The sequence below is a fragment of the Heliangelus exortis genome, chromosome 14 (genome assembly GCF_036169615.1).
Source record: "Heliangelus exortis chromosome 14, bHelExo1.hap1, whole genome shotgun sequence".
Lineage (NCBI taxonomy): Eukaryota > Metazoa > Chordata > Aves > Apodiformes > Trochilidae > Heliangelus > Heliangelus exortis.
In genome coordinates this window covers 18,679,128-18,690,899 of record NC_092435.1, presented here as the reverse complement: position 1 = coordinate 18,690,899, position 11,772 = coordinate 18,679,128, and the positions used below count along the sequence as shown (strand labels likewise).

Genomic DNA, 11,772 nt, shown 5'->3' with positions numbered 1-11,772 from the left:
CCTGCTACCTGCACATCCGCTGAGCCCTGTGAGTGCCCTGGCCCCGACTTGTTGGACAGCCATTAGGTTACCCTTCTTTAGGGTGGTGGTGCCAGGAGGCAGAGGGCAGAAGGGAGTTAGGGTTTACCTCAGCAAAAAAGCTCCTTTAAACCCTAGCACTGCTTTGTCTTCAGGGCTTTTTTGGAAAGCTGCAGGAACAGGGCAGAGTGTAAAATGGAGGGTGTTTCACCTGAAATGATGTGCCTCGTCACCAAGCACAGCTACACCAGGGCAGTCCTGGGCACAGCTGAGGAGGATGATGAACGTTTTGCTCCTCGCAGCAGTTCCTGCTGCGTGTCATGGGCATCATCAGCTGGTGCTGAGTTCTTCCAGCCCACCTCCAGGTGAGGAATTGCATCAGCATCTGGAGACTCCCAACTGATTCCAACTCTCCCAAGCTCTGAGAAGCAGCTGCTGCATTCCTCTTCTGTCACTTCCAGGAGGTCACCAGGGTGTCTGCAGAGTTTTTGAACTCTCCCACAGAGACCTAGAGCAGCTGGATTCAGACACCCAAACAAGATACCCTGTTGGAGGCTGTTTGGCAATGGATTCATCACCAGCGGCCCAAGAGGCTACAGGAGGTTCCAGCTGTGCTGGGCAGGGTCAGCGTCACCGTGTGGGCCCAGGTGGCTTGGGACAGCTGGGCAGGGCAGAGCTGAGCCAGAGCTGCTTTCCTTGTCTCGTCAGAGCAGCAGGAGGTGCAGCCTCCTGGCCTCCGGGATAGCTACCAACAGGTCAAAAAGGTCCCCAAATAAAATGTGGTGTTTGGAAAGTACAGCGTGTGGTGAAATCTGTTGGATGGGACCTGGGCTCTGATCCTGGGACCGATGGGTGATCCTGGGCTCCACGCATCACAGAATCCTAGGAGTTGTCCAGGCTCCATTTTCTCGCCACTCCTGTGATTGTAGAGGCAGAACACTGTGTATCCCTGCGGTGTCACAGTCAGGCTGCTCAGTGGCAGCTTCCCTCAGAGACTTTGGGGAAAAAGACAGAGCTGTCTGTGGTTTGATGATTCTCAGGTAGACTGAGTCTGAGCAGTGCTGTGGAGCTCCAGCTTTGTGTGCAGTTCTGGGTGGTGTCCTGCAGAGGAAGAAGAGTGTAATGTATGCTGATGAATTTGTATTCCTAACCAGTAAAATTCAGGAAAAGAATTGAACTGAGTAAGAAGTGAATGTGGGGCTAAGCAAAGCAGTTGAGACATGTAATTTTTCCACTGAAACAGTGTGAACAAAACAAGGCCCTAACAAGGCTACCTTCTGTCTCAGAGATAATTAAAAGTGTAGGTCCTGTTCTTAAAACAAGGCACTGCCAAGGCTAACGGGGCACCGAAGGAATGCGAACATCTGCACAAGAAGAACAAAAAGATGTCACAACCAGCAGATGAGGGGAAAGTTATGGCTAGGGTCTGATATCACCTTGTAGCAATATAATGAAGTCAGCGAAACCAAGAAAGGCAAAAACTTCAAGCTTGAGGAAGACTTCTTACTTCATCCAAAGACCCCCTGACGACCCCCAAAACCAGACTCCGCCCAGACTCTGCCTATGATGAATACGTATGTAAACCCACCTCCTTTTGAGTATGCAGAGACTTGTAAGCAATAAAAGGTAATTCCAGAGCTTTAAGTGCGTGCGTGTGAGTGGAGCGGAGACTGCCCACGCACCCAGCGCTGTTTTGCTTATTGCAATTTTATTAATTAAATTAAACCAGTAACAGAATATTGATTCTCGGTCATTTATAACAATAGGAACTGTTGGTGCCCAACTCCTCTCTGTGCAGCCCCTGAGCACGCAGTGTCCTGGCGGAGTCCCCTCCGTGTCGGAGCCCCGCAGCAGCCCCGGCCACGAGCAAGAAACACTGTGTTTGGAGGGTGGAAATGGAAGGGTTATTATTTAGAGAGGAGGGCAGTGTTTATCTTGGGTGCAGGTTAGAGCCTGGAGCTTCACTGGGCTCGTTGGATCTCCAGGAGTGTCCTGGTCTGAGAGGAGCAGGAGAAAAAGGTGCCTGGGACAGGGCAGTGTCAGGTGCTGACGTGGCAGTGAGAATGGGGAGCAGCTGTGCCCCTGGGGTGGAGAGGAAGGTTCAGGCGACCCAAGTGGGCTAATGCCAGTATTCCTTCCCATGGTGCTCTGTATGAAACGGGTCTGAAAAGAATCCCCTGGTGGCTTTTCTGGCTGGTGTGTTGGCTGGGTTGGGGCCTGTTTGTTTCGTGCTGCATGCTGTGCTGCTGCTGCTGCCGCTCTTTCTTGTTTCTGTGCTGTAGAAGAACAGAGTTCATGGAGACAGGTGGTCTTCTGCCTTGCCAGTCAGGACCAGTTTGGTTGCTGTAAGGCTGTTGGGGTCTGTCACTTGGGCAGCCCTCCTCTCTGCTGCTGAGTCCAGTGGGGGACAAGTGTGGTGGAGCCAGGATTACCAACTGAGGAGGCAGTTTCCATATTTATCTGTGTTGTACATCTTTGTAATTCACTCTCCCTATTCCTTCTTCATGAAATTTGTGCTACTGCTTTTCCTCCAACCTTTAAGTCTCTCTCCCTCATTCCCTTTTTCCTCTTCCCCTCAGAAGAAAGTGGGGGGTTTAACCAGGGGACAGTTGCTCTCGTTTTCCCTAAAAGAGATAGTGGGACCCAGCCAATCCTGTAAGCAGGGTTGTGCATGTCCCCTGTGCTTAAGGTGAGGTGCTGGGGCAGCCTGGGTAATAAAGGCTCATCCTCATTGTTGCCCAACTTGCTCTATAGGATACAATTTATTCTGTAAAGCTCTTTAGTCTGTTTGTTTCTTCTTGACTGGGGGTGCTGGGCAAAGGGCACTGGCTTTGTGTTGTCTGACCCCACTGCTCTGTTCTGCAGTAAGCTGGGCAGTGGCTCTACCAGGTTACCTGTGGCAATCCCTACTGAACTGACTTACGGTTTGGTTTTGATCTCTTTTTTACTGAGAAACGACACATCCTCCCTTCATGCCAAGCTGAGTCCATCAGATTTGGGAGGTTTTGGAAGTGGCTGTCCCTCTTTCTATGTGTTAATTATTGTCAATTTGTTGGCCTATTATCAGTAGGCATAGATGCAGGTGTGAGAATTCCAGCACAAGTGTGGCCTCCACTCCAGCTTTGACAGTGGCTTTTCCTGCTGTCCCTTGGCCAGTAGTGGCCCCAGTAGCTGTCCCTGTTCTGTCAGAGCCTGCAACAAGCAGTGCTGCTTCCCCCTCCTGGCACAGGGGGACAGGGAGTGGGGGTTTGGGACCAATTCCCCACAGGTTGCCCCTGTGGTCAGGCAGTGAGGAAAGGCAGCTGAGCCCTGTGCTACTGAAGGCACAGCAAAGATGGAGCATGCGGGGGAGAGCTCCGATGAAGGTGAGAGAGCAAATCCTCTCCAAAGGGTGAGGAGAGAGTCTTCTGTAAAAGCTTGAGCAGCAAGTCCTTGTGAGGCCGCTCTTCCCTCATCACAAGGGGAGGAACTGGAGTCAGAGAAACTCAATCCTTTTTTCTGAAGGACTTGTGAAATTTAAGTACAAAGGACTCTGGCTGGCATGAAGGTGAGACACTTGTCACCTGCTTGCTTTGGTGTTGGGACGATGGTGCAATCTCCTGAAATAATAGAGAAGGCAGAGAGCTGGGAAAGCTGGCCAGAGATGGAGGCAGTGGCCAAGTGGACCGCTCTGGAAAAAAGGTACTGAGTAGCTGAGAGAGCTGGCTGCTGAAAAGGTGATTTACGGTGCCTGCGCGTGTCAGACCGGGGTGTGGTGCTGGTTCCAGTGCCTGGCCGTACACACCTGGCCCGGTTGCCAGGTGACAATGGGACCTTTGTTACATCATTGGTGACACCGCTGGACCCCGGGTCCCTTCCTAGTGCTGGGGTGGCCCTGGCTCAGTGTCCAAGAGGACAGTGATAGGATCAGACAGGAGCAGAGAGCTGCCTAGGAGCCCTGAGCCATGTCTGGTGTTCTTGTATCTTGCGAAAGCCGCTGTGGTTCCCCAGAGGACCATGGCAATCCCCAGAGGCTGCTCAGTCCCCAGGAGAGGTAAGAGCCAGGGGCTGGGGCTGGGTGGGCACCGTGGGGTCAAATGTGAGGGCTCATGAAAGGCCTTTGTGGTTTGTCCATCGGGAGCTTCTGCCCAGCCCCTGAGGGCTGTGGTTCTTCAGAGGCTGCCCAGGAGCCTCCATCCCCGGGAGATTCCCTGCCCCGTGCAGAACCCGTCCCAGACATCTCCCTGCCCCCACGCAGCCCCCGTCGCCCCACAGGCTCTCCCCGCAGGCCGTGCAGCCTTGGGGCCAGCAGCTCTGCCACCCCCATGCCCACCCCCCATGGCCTCTCCTCCTTCCTCAGGACTGAGCAGAAGTCCCTGAGCCGGCCCCGGCTGGCCTGGGTGGAGGATGAGGTGGACGAGAGCGGTCTCCCCACCCCAAAGAAGATGGCCCAGCTGCTGGAAAGAGGTGAGCGAGGGGCCTTTGGCTGCTTTGCTGTGCTCCTGCATGGCAGTGGCTGCTGGGCACATCCCCGGCCTGATCCCTGCCAGTCCCCTCTTTGGGCCCCCCCGCCCAGGGCTGGCTCTGTCCTCGGGAGCTGGCACGGGGCTGGGTGCTAGGTAGGGCCCTTCAGTTAGTCCTGCCAGCACCTTCAGCTCCCCCTCCTCCCTTGCTTTGTTAGATTCCAATCCTGATGCCACCATCGTTCGGTGTTCAGCTGCAAAGGGCCAGGAGACGTGTGCGGATGCTCTAGAAGAGTTAGGAGAGGTACCTACAGAGACTGTCACCTGCCTTGTGCCTGCTCCAGCGTATGTTATGCTGGAGTTATGCTCCCCATAACCTTCTCTTGTTGCAGGAGCAGGACAAGGACCGTCTGAGAGTTCTGATAGCCAACCTTTGCCCCTCCACCCTCGTGAGTCTGCAGGATGTCTCGCAGGTCTGGCATTTCCAGAGCAGGTCACAGTTTCCCCCGTGCAAACCCCCCAGGGAGGCTTCTCCCCCGAAGCCCTCTGCACCCCGAGGGGTACAGAGGCACAGAAAGGAGCAGAGGCTGCAGTGGGAAGGGGCTCTGGCCACCTCCTGGCCATGACAGATTGGTGTGGGGATTCTTCCCCGAGGCTGGGAGGGACCCCAGGGACAGGAAGGCAGAGCCAGGCTTTGCTGCTGTTCCCAGGAAGCCGTGGCTATCAGTCCCAGGGTAAGGGAGCCTCTGGTCCAGACAAGCTCCAGTTCCCCTGACACCCTGTGTCACCGGGGACACAGGATGGATACTGTCCTGGATACTCTGTGGGTATCTCTGGTGTCAGTCCTTGTGTTGCCACCTCCACTCCATGGACTGAAAGGACAATGGGCAAAATCTTCCAGCTGCAGCTTGGGAAGGAGGGAGGGAGCTGGCCCAAGCTCTGTGCTGCATCTTTGGGACTGGAGCACCAGGACCTGGCCAGGGAGCCGGGGCCTTGGGCTGCTGGGAGGGGCCCCTCCCTCCCTGTGTGTGGCATCTGAGGGGATGGTTGCAGCCCAGTGGCAGCACCATCCTCCCCTCTGTTCCCTCCAGGCAGAAAAACTCTTGAGGTGCATCCACAGAAACGTGGAGGAGGTGTGCACGGAACCAGGGCAGTTCGTCCTGAGATCGGTGCTTGGGCTGCTGAGCGAGTGCTGCCCCGAGGCAACAGTTAGGAGCCTGTTGAGGATCAGTCCCTCCTGTGACAAGTATGAGCCCCAAGAGCCCTGGGGACTTGCTCTATAGCCCAGGCACAGCACAGTGGGCAAGGCAGCCCTGCTAACAGAGTGTTCTGGCTTGCAGTGCTGCGCTGGCCATGTGGGAGACGCTGCTGTCCCTGCCCAGCACTTCTGAGACAATCCTTGACAGGCTGCTCAGTGTGATCCAGGGCTGGAGACCAAACTGTGCTATCCCATCTGTGAGTGACCAGAGCAGGCCTTGCTCACCTTCAGGGCTGTTCATGGCTCCCCAGGAAAAGAGACGCAGCCCCCCCTGCCTGCCCCCGACAGCCCCCTCCTCCAGCACTTGTGGACACAGCCCCTGGGGGCCAGCAGGGACCTGCCCTGCACCAGCCCCCTTGTTCCAGCCCCCCAAGGCTGCCCCTTGAGCTCCCCAAGGACAAATACGCCACAGCAGCTTCCTTGCACTGAGAGCTGTCCCTGTGTCTTTCTGCAGGCAAGCCAGGTTCTGTACAGGCTCAGCCAGCGGCCCCGCTGTCGGGGGATCCTGGAAGGGCTCTTCCCCAGGCTCCTCATGACCCTGCTCTACAAGCTTTCCCTGGCTGCAGTGATGCTGGAGCAGGAGCAGCCTGGGGCTGATCAACCCGGCCCTTTGGGGTGCGCCATCCCCTTCTCCTGCCATCCCCCTGGGCCCTGGGCCAGGGCCCCTGCTCTGTGTGTAACTAGACCTTGCTCTGCACGCAGGTTGGCAGTGGAGGGCATTAAAGTTCTGCTGCACGCTGCTGGCTGTGAAGGGCATGTCCAGAACATCCAGAAGGAGGGCGGCTGGGACATGATGCTGCGAGCGGAGACCCTGGAGAGAGGAGTCAGATTGCTGGCCAGGTGAGAGCCCTTTGTAGCCAGCGGTGCCTCTGCAGCCCCATCCCCGGGGGCAGAGAAGTCCCCAGGCACCCAGGCCCCGGGCTGCAGCCGCAGGAGCGATCCGAGTGGCAAGGGGTGCTCCCTGCCTGGGGAGAGAGCAGGACACTGTCAGCAAGTGGTGAGGAGGCTGTGGCTGGGGGCAAAGGCGTGTCCTGGCCTGGGCTATCCTGGCTGGGCTGGGCAGGGCAATCCCAGCGAGGCTTTGCCTGCCCTGCTCACTGCCAGCACTGCTTTTCTTGCCCTGCCCAGAGAGATGAGGAAGAGCCCAGCTGAGCAGCAAGCCTTACTGTTCCAGCACATGAAGGAGATCCTTGCTCAGAGGAGGGAATGGCAGATGAACTATGCCATGACTTTCTACACTGAGGTAAGCCTGGTGAGAAGCAGTGCCTCTGCCAGACGCTCCTGAAGCCTTCCCTCTGGCCCAGGCGGGTGCCGCCGGGTGGGCTGACAGTCCCTGGAGCTGGGACAGAGGGCTCTGCTGCCAGTCAGTCCCTGGGGCCTCCATCCAGCCCTTCCTGCTGGGGCAGTGCTCAGCACCCCCACGTGTCCACAGGCAGGGCTGCCCCCCCCCAGAGGGGCTGTGTCAGCCCCCAGGCCCCAGGAGCTGCAGAGTGCCAGGGTCCTGCAGCTCTGCCCGTCTCTCACCGCTGTTGTTCTTTCAGCTGCTGGGCTGCCAGGGCCTGGGAAAGGATTGGAGTGACCTGCGCCTCCTCCACGCCTACCTGAGCCATGGCAGTCAGACAATCCATCTGCGGGCACTCGGGGGCTTGGTGACACTGTCAGGAGATCCGCAGATGGTGAGCGAGGTGGAGTCAGGCGGAGCCGCGTTGGCAGCCTGGGGCTGGGGCACGGGTAACGCGCTGGCTTGGGCCTGGCTGAGAGGAAGGAGGTGGCTGTCAGCGGAGAGAGAGGGGTGGCCGAGCAGGGGCCACAGAGCCTTTGCTGTCCTGCTCTCTCCTTCATCCCCATCGGCATGCGCAGCGCCTGCCGGGAAGCCGGGGGGGAGGCTGGTGCTCAGCACACGGGGCGTTTGTGCCAGGCTGCTCCTCCACTGCTCCATCCTCACAGAAATTCTCTGTTTCCTCCAGGCAAGAGAAATGCGGGGCAGATCTCTGCTGGACAGGATCCTGAGGTGCCTGAAGGATCCATCCACGGACGTCAGGATGGAGGCCTTGGTCTTCTTCCAGACCATGATGGGTCAGCTGAAGCGGAAAGAGGCCAGCCCCGTCGCTCTGCTGCTGGCACAGAAGCTCCCACCCCTCTTTGGTGATGTAAGGCTGCTGTGGGACCTGACCCCGCAGAGGGGCAAGGGACAAGGACAGCTGCCCTCCAGCCCAGCCCCACGGGCAGCACTCGGGCAGGGCTGCTGCCCTCCTCACGGCCCTGGGCTCTGCTGGGAGGGCTGCTGGGCTCTGCACCCAGCATGGCTTCCCCTTGGCCTCGGCTTCTAGATAGGTGCCCCGAGCCCAGCAACCCCAGAGCATCTCCCCTCACACTGACCACGCTAATGCTTCTGGTCGCCGTGGGTGGCGAGAGGCTGTTGCTGCAGTCACACTGTCTTCTTTCCTCCCAGGAGTCCAGCCAGGTGCAAGAGCTCTCCCTCAGCCTCTTCGGGGACACGACGAAGGCTGTGGTGGGCAGAGACAAGGCAGAGATGAAGGAGGCGATACGCGGGGTTGTGGTCTCGCTCTTCCTGCACATGAATGCTGAGAGCAGGAGTGTGGCTGAGGTAGAGAGCTGAAAGCTGAGCACCTGCTTTGCCCTTCCTTCCCTCTGCCCCAGCCCTGGCAGCAGCAGCGGCTCAGCAGCTCTTGCCCATTTCTCTTGTGCTGGCTGTGAGAGTGCCATAGCTGAGGTGGTGGCTGCCCCGTGTCCCTGCCTCGGGCATTGAAGCCCGGGCATTCAGGCTCTGTCCCCAGCTGCCTCTTCCCAGAAGTAGCTGGGGACAGCTGGCAGCCTTGCCAAGAGGAGGGGGACGACAGGTCTCCTGCTCTGAGCTGTGGTGCCAGCTCCCTCCTGCTGCTGTTTTGCAGGCCTCTGGCAAAGCCCTCCTCACCTGTGCCAAGTTCCTGGGCTGGAGGACGCTCAAGAGGGTGATCAAGAAGAAGAAGACCTGGCTGATTGGAGAGACTTTGGTGAGGACAAGCGCCAGGTGCCAGGGCCTGGGCTGGACAGGGGATGCTCCATGTGTCCAGGGTGTGAATGTGCAGCTGTTCCTGGCTGTCCCTGATCCAGAGCAGAATGCACAGCTTGGAGCTCAGTCCCCCTTCCCCTTTCCCTAAGGCACAGCCAGGGCTTCTTCTGCAGGCCCCTCTTCCCCCCAGCCCCTGGGTGCTGCAGGAGCCCCCGGCCCACCTGGGCCCTGGCAGCAGCACGGAGGGGGTCACAGTACCCCCAGGCCCCCTCTGCCTGCGGCTCTGGCTGCACCTCAGCCCCCCGGGGCTCCTGGCTGGCAGAAAGGAATGGCCTGGGGGGGAAGGGGTGGGATGGGCAGAGGGACTGCTCTGGCAGACGGGGAATGGTCTCTGCCAGCCCCATGACGTGACCTCGGGCACTCTCCAGCTGAAGCAGGACAGGAGCAGAGTGGAAGACTACGTGTGCTTCAGCCTGCACTACCTGTGGGACTCTCAGGCCAGCGTGAGAGAGGAGGCCATCAGGTTCATAGGTGAGCCACAGCCCCCGGGGCACCCTCTTCTGGCAGCCCAGCCCCAGCCCCCAGCGCTGCCCTGGCACCAGGAGCAGCCCTGTGGCTGTCCCGGGCGGGGCCCTGGCCTCCCGCTGCCCTGCCCAGGCCTCGGTGGCCGCCCGGCTCAGTGTCAGCAGCGCCCTCGGGGACTTGCCCGGGGCCATCCCCGCAGAGTGCTGGGCAGGAGGGCGTGCGGCCGAGCCGGCCGGGCCGGGGGCTGTGCTGCCGCAGTGCTGGGGAGGGGGAGGTCTGACGGGAGCTCTGTGCACAGGGACTGCTGCGCGGCACCTGGGGTGGAATCAATCCAAGCGGACGCTGGAGGTTGTGTGGGATGGTGAGTAGGGTCAGAGGGGTGCTGGTGGGGCAGGGGAGAGAGCCTGGGCAGGGTGCTGCCATTCCTGGCTCCCCTGCAGCAGGGAAAGGAGGGAGGGAGAAGCTGTGACTGTCCCATCCCTGGAAGTGTTCATGGCCAGGCTGGCAGTGGCTTGGAGCTCCCCAGCCTAGTGGGAGGTGTCCCTGCCCGAGGTGGGGGGTTGGCACTAGGCGATCCTTAAGAAGGTCCCTTCCAGCCCAACCCAGTCTGGGAGCCTGGGATTCCTGAGCAGCAGCTTCCAGCTGCTCCCTTGGTCCCAGCTGCTCCTCCTAGTCAGGTAAAGAGAGGGATGGGCTTGCACAGGAGGGGCTGTGCAGACAGCAGGGTTTCACCACTGCTGCTCTCTTTCTTTCTGTTGCAGCCCTCAGTTGCTTGGATTACGACCCTGATCCCTCAGTCAGGGCCTTAGCAGGCCAGACCTTGCACGTCCTGCAGAGCGTGAGGGAGCTGGAGAGATCAAGATGGTCCTTCCGAGGCCTGTGCTTCTGCTGATGATGAGATGGGTCAAGGACAATCTTGCTGCCCCCGTCTTCCTGACGGTACTTTCACCACCGCCCCGTCACGGCTGCTGTTCCCCAGACCCTCACGTGCACCCCTGGGCTGTGCCCGACTGTCTCTGTCCAAACGAGCGCCCCCAGAACTCTCCTGTGCCCTGGCTCTCCCAGTTAAACCTCCCTAATGTCATCCCAGCAGGAGGAAGTGGCTGCGCTGGGCCGAAGGTCCTGGTGGGAAGATGGCGTTGAGAAATTGTCCCTGACCTAAGGGCTCCTGGCGCAGACGGCAGCGTGGGAATCAAGATGGAAGAAGCAGCCCCGTGCCATGACGCCCTTTGCACAGGCAGCACCCAGAGCCTGCAGAGCACACAGCATTTGTCCTGGCCTCTCCTGCTACCTGCACATCCGCTGAGCCCTGTGAGTGCCCTGGCCCCGACTTGTTGGACAGCCATTAGGTTACCCTTCTTTAGGGTGGTGGTGCCAGGAGGCAGAGGGCAGAAGGGAGTTAGGGTTTACCTCAGCAAAAAAGCTCCTTTAAACCCTAGCACTGCTTTGTCTTCAGGGCTTTTTTGGAAAGCTGCAGGAACAGGGCAGAGTGTAAAATGGAGGGTGTTTCACCTGAAATGATGTGCCTCGTCACCAAGCACAGCTACACCAGGGCAGTCCTGGGCACAGCTGAGGAGGATGATGAACGTTTTGCTCCTCGCAGCAGTTCCTGCTGCGTGTCATGGGCATCATCAGCTGGTGCTGAGTTCTTCCAGCCCACCTCCAGGTGAGGAATTGCATCAGCATCTGGAGACTCCCAACTGATTCCAGCTCTCCCAAGCTCTGAGAAGCAGCTGCTGCATTCCTCTTCTGTCACTTCCAGGAGGTCACCAGGGTGTCTGCAGAGTTTTTGAACTCTCCCACAGAGACCTAGAGCAGCTGGATTCAGACACCCAAGCAAGATACCCTGTTGGAGGCTGTTTGGCAATGGATTCATCACCAGCGGCCCAAGAGGCTACAGGAGGTTCCAGCTGTGCTGGGCAGGGTCAGCGTCACCGTGTGGGCCCAGGTGGCTTGGGACAGCTGGGCAGGGCAGAGCTGAGCCAGAGCTGCTTTCCTTGTCTCGTCAGAGCAGCAGGAGGTGCAGCCTCCTGGCCTCCGGGATAGCTACCAACAGGTCAAAAAGGTCCCCAAATAAAATGTGGTGTTTGGAAAGTACAGCGTGTGGTGAAATCTGTTGGATGGGACCTGGGCTCTGATCCTGGGACCGATGGGTGATCCTGGGCTCCACGCATCACAGAATCCTAGGAGTTGTCCAGGCTCCATTTTCTCGCCACTCCTGTGATTGTAGAGGCAGAACACTGTGTATCCCTGCGGTGTCACAGTCAGGCTGCTCAGTGGCAGCTTCCCTCAGAGACTTTGGGGAAAAAGACAGAGCTGTCTGTGGTTTGATGATTCTCAGGTAGACTGAGTCTGAGCAGTGCTGTGGAGCTCCAGCTTTGTGTGCAGTTCTGGGTGGTGTCCTGCAGAGGAAGAAGAGTGTAATGTATGCTGATGAATTTGTATTCCTAACCAGTAAAATTCAGGAAAAGAATTGAACTGAGTAAGAAGTGAATGTGGGGCTAAGCAAAGCAGTT

At 58.5% G+C, this 11,772-nt stretch overlaps 1 long non-coding RNA gene across 2 annotated transcripts; it reads left to right on the top strand.

The window, feature by feature from the left end:
* The first annotated feature begins 8,408 nt into the window (after positions 1–8,408).
* LOC139802569 (uncharacterized) lies at positions 8,409–10,539 on the top strand. Of its 2 annotated transcripts, XR_011728693.1 has the most exons (5): positions 8,409–8,732; positions 9,160–9,262; positions 9,555–9,617; positions 10,018–10,195; positions 10,347–10,539. It is a non-coding gene; the product is annotated as an uncharacterized lncRNA (long non-coding RNA). The 2 variants fall into 2 exon arrangements; XR_011728692.1 differs by having other exon boundaries at positions 10,018–10,539.
* Positions 10,540–11,772: the final 1,233 nt, after the last annotated feature.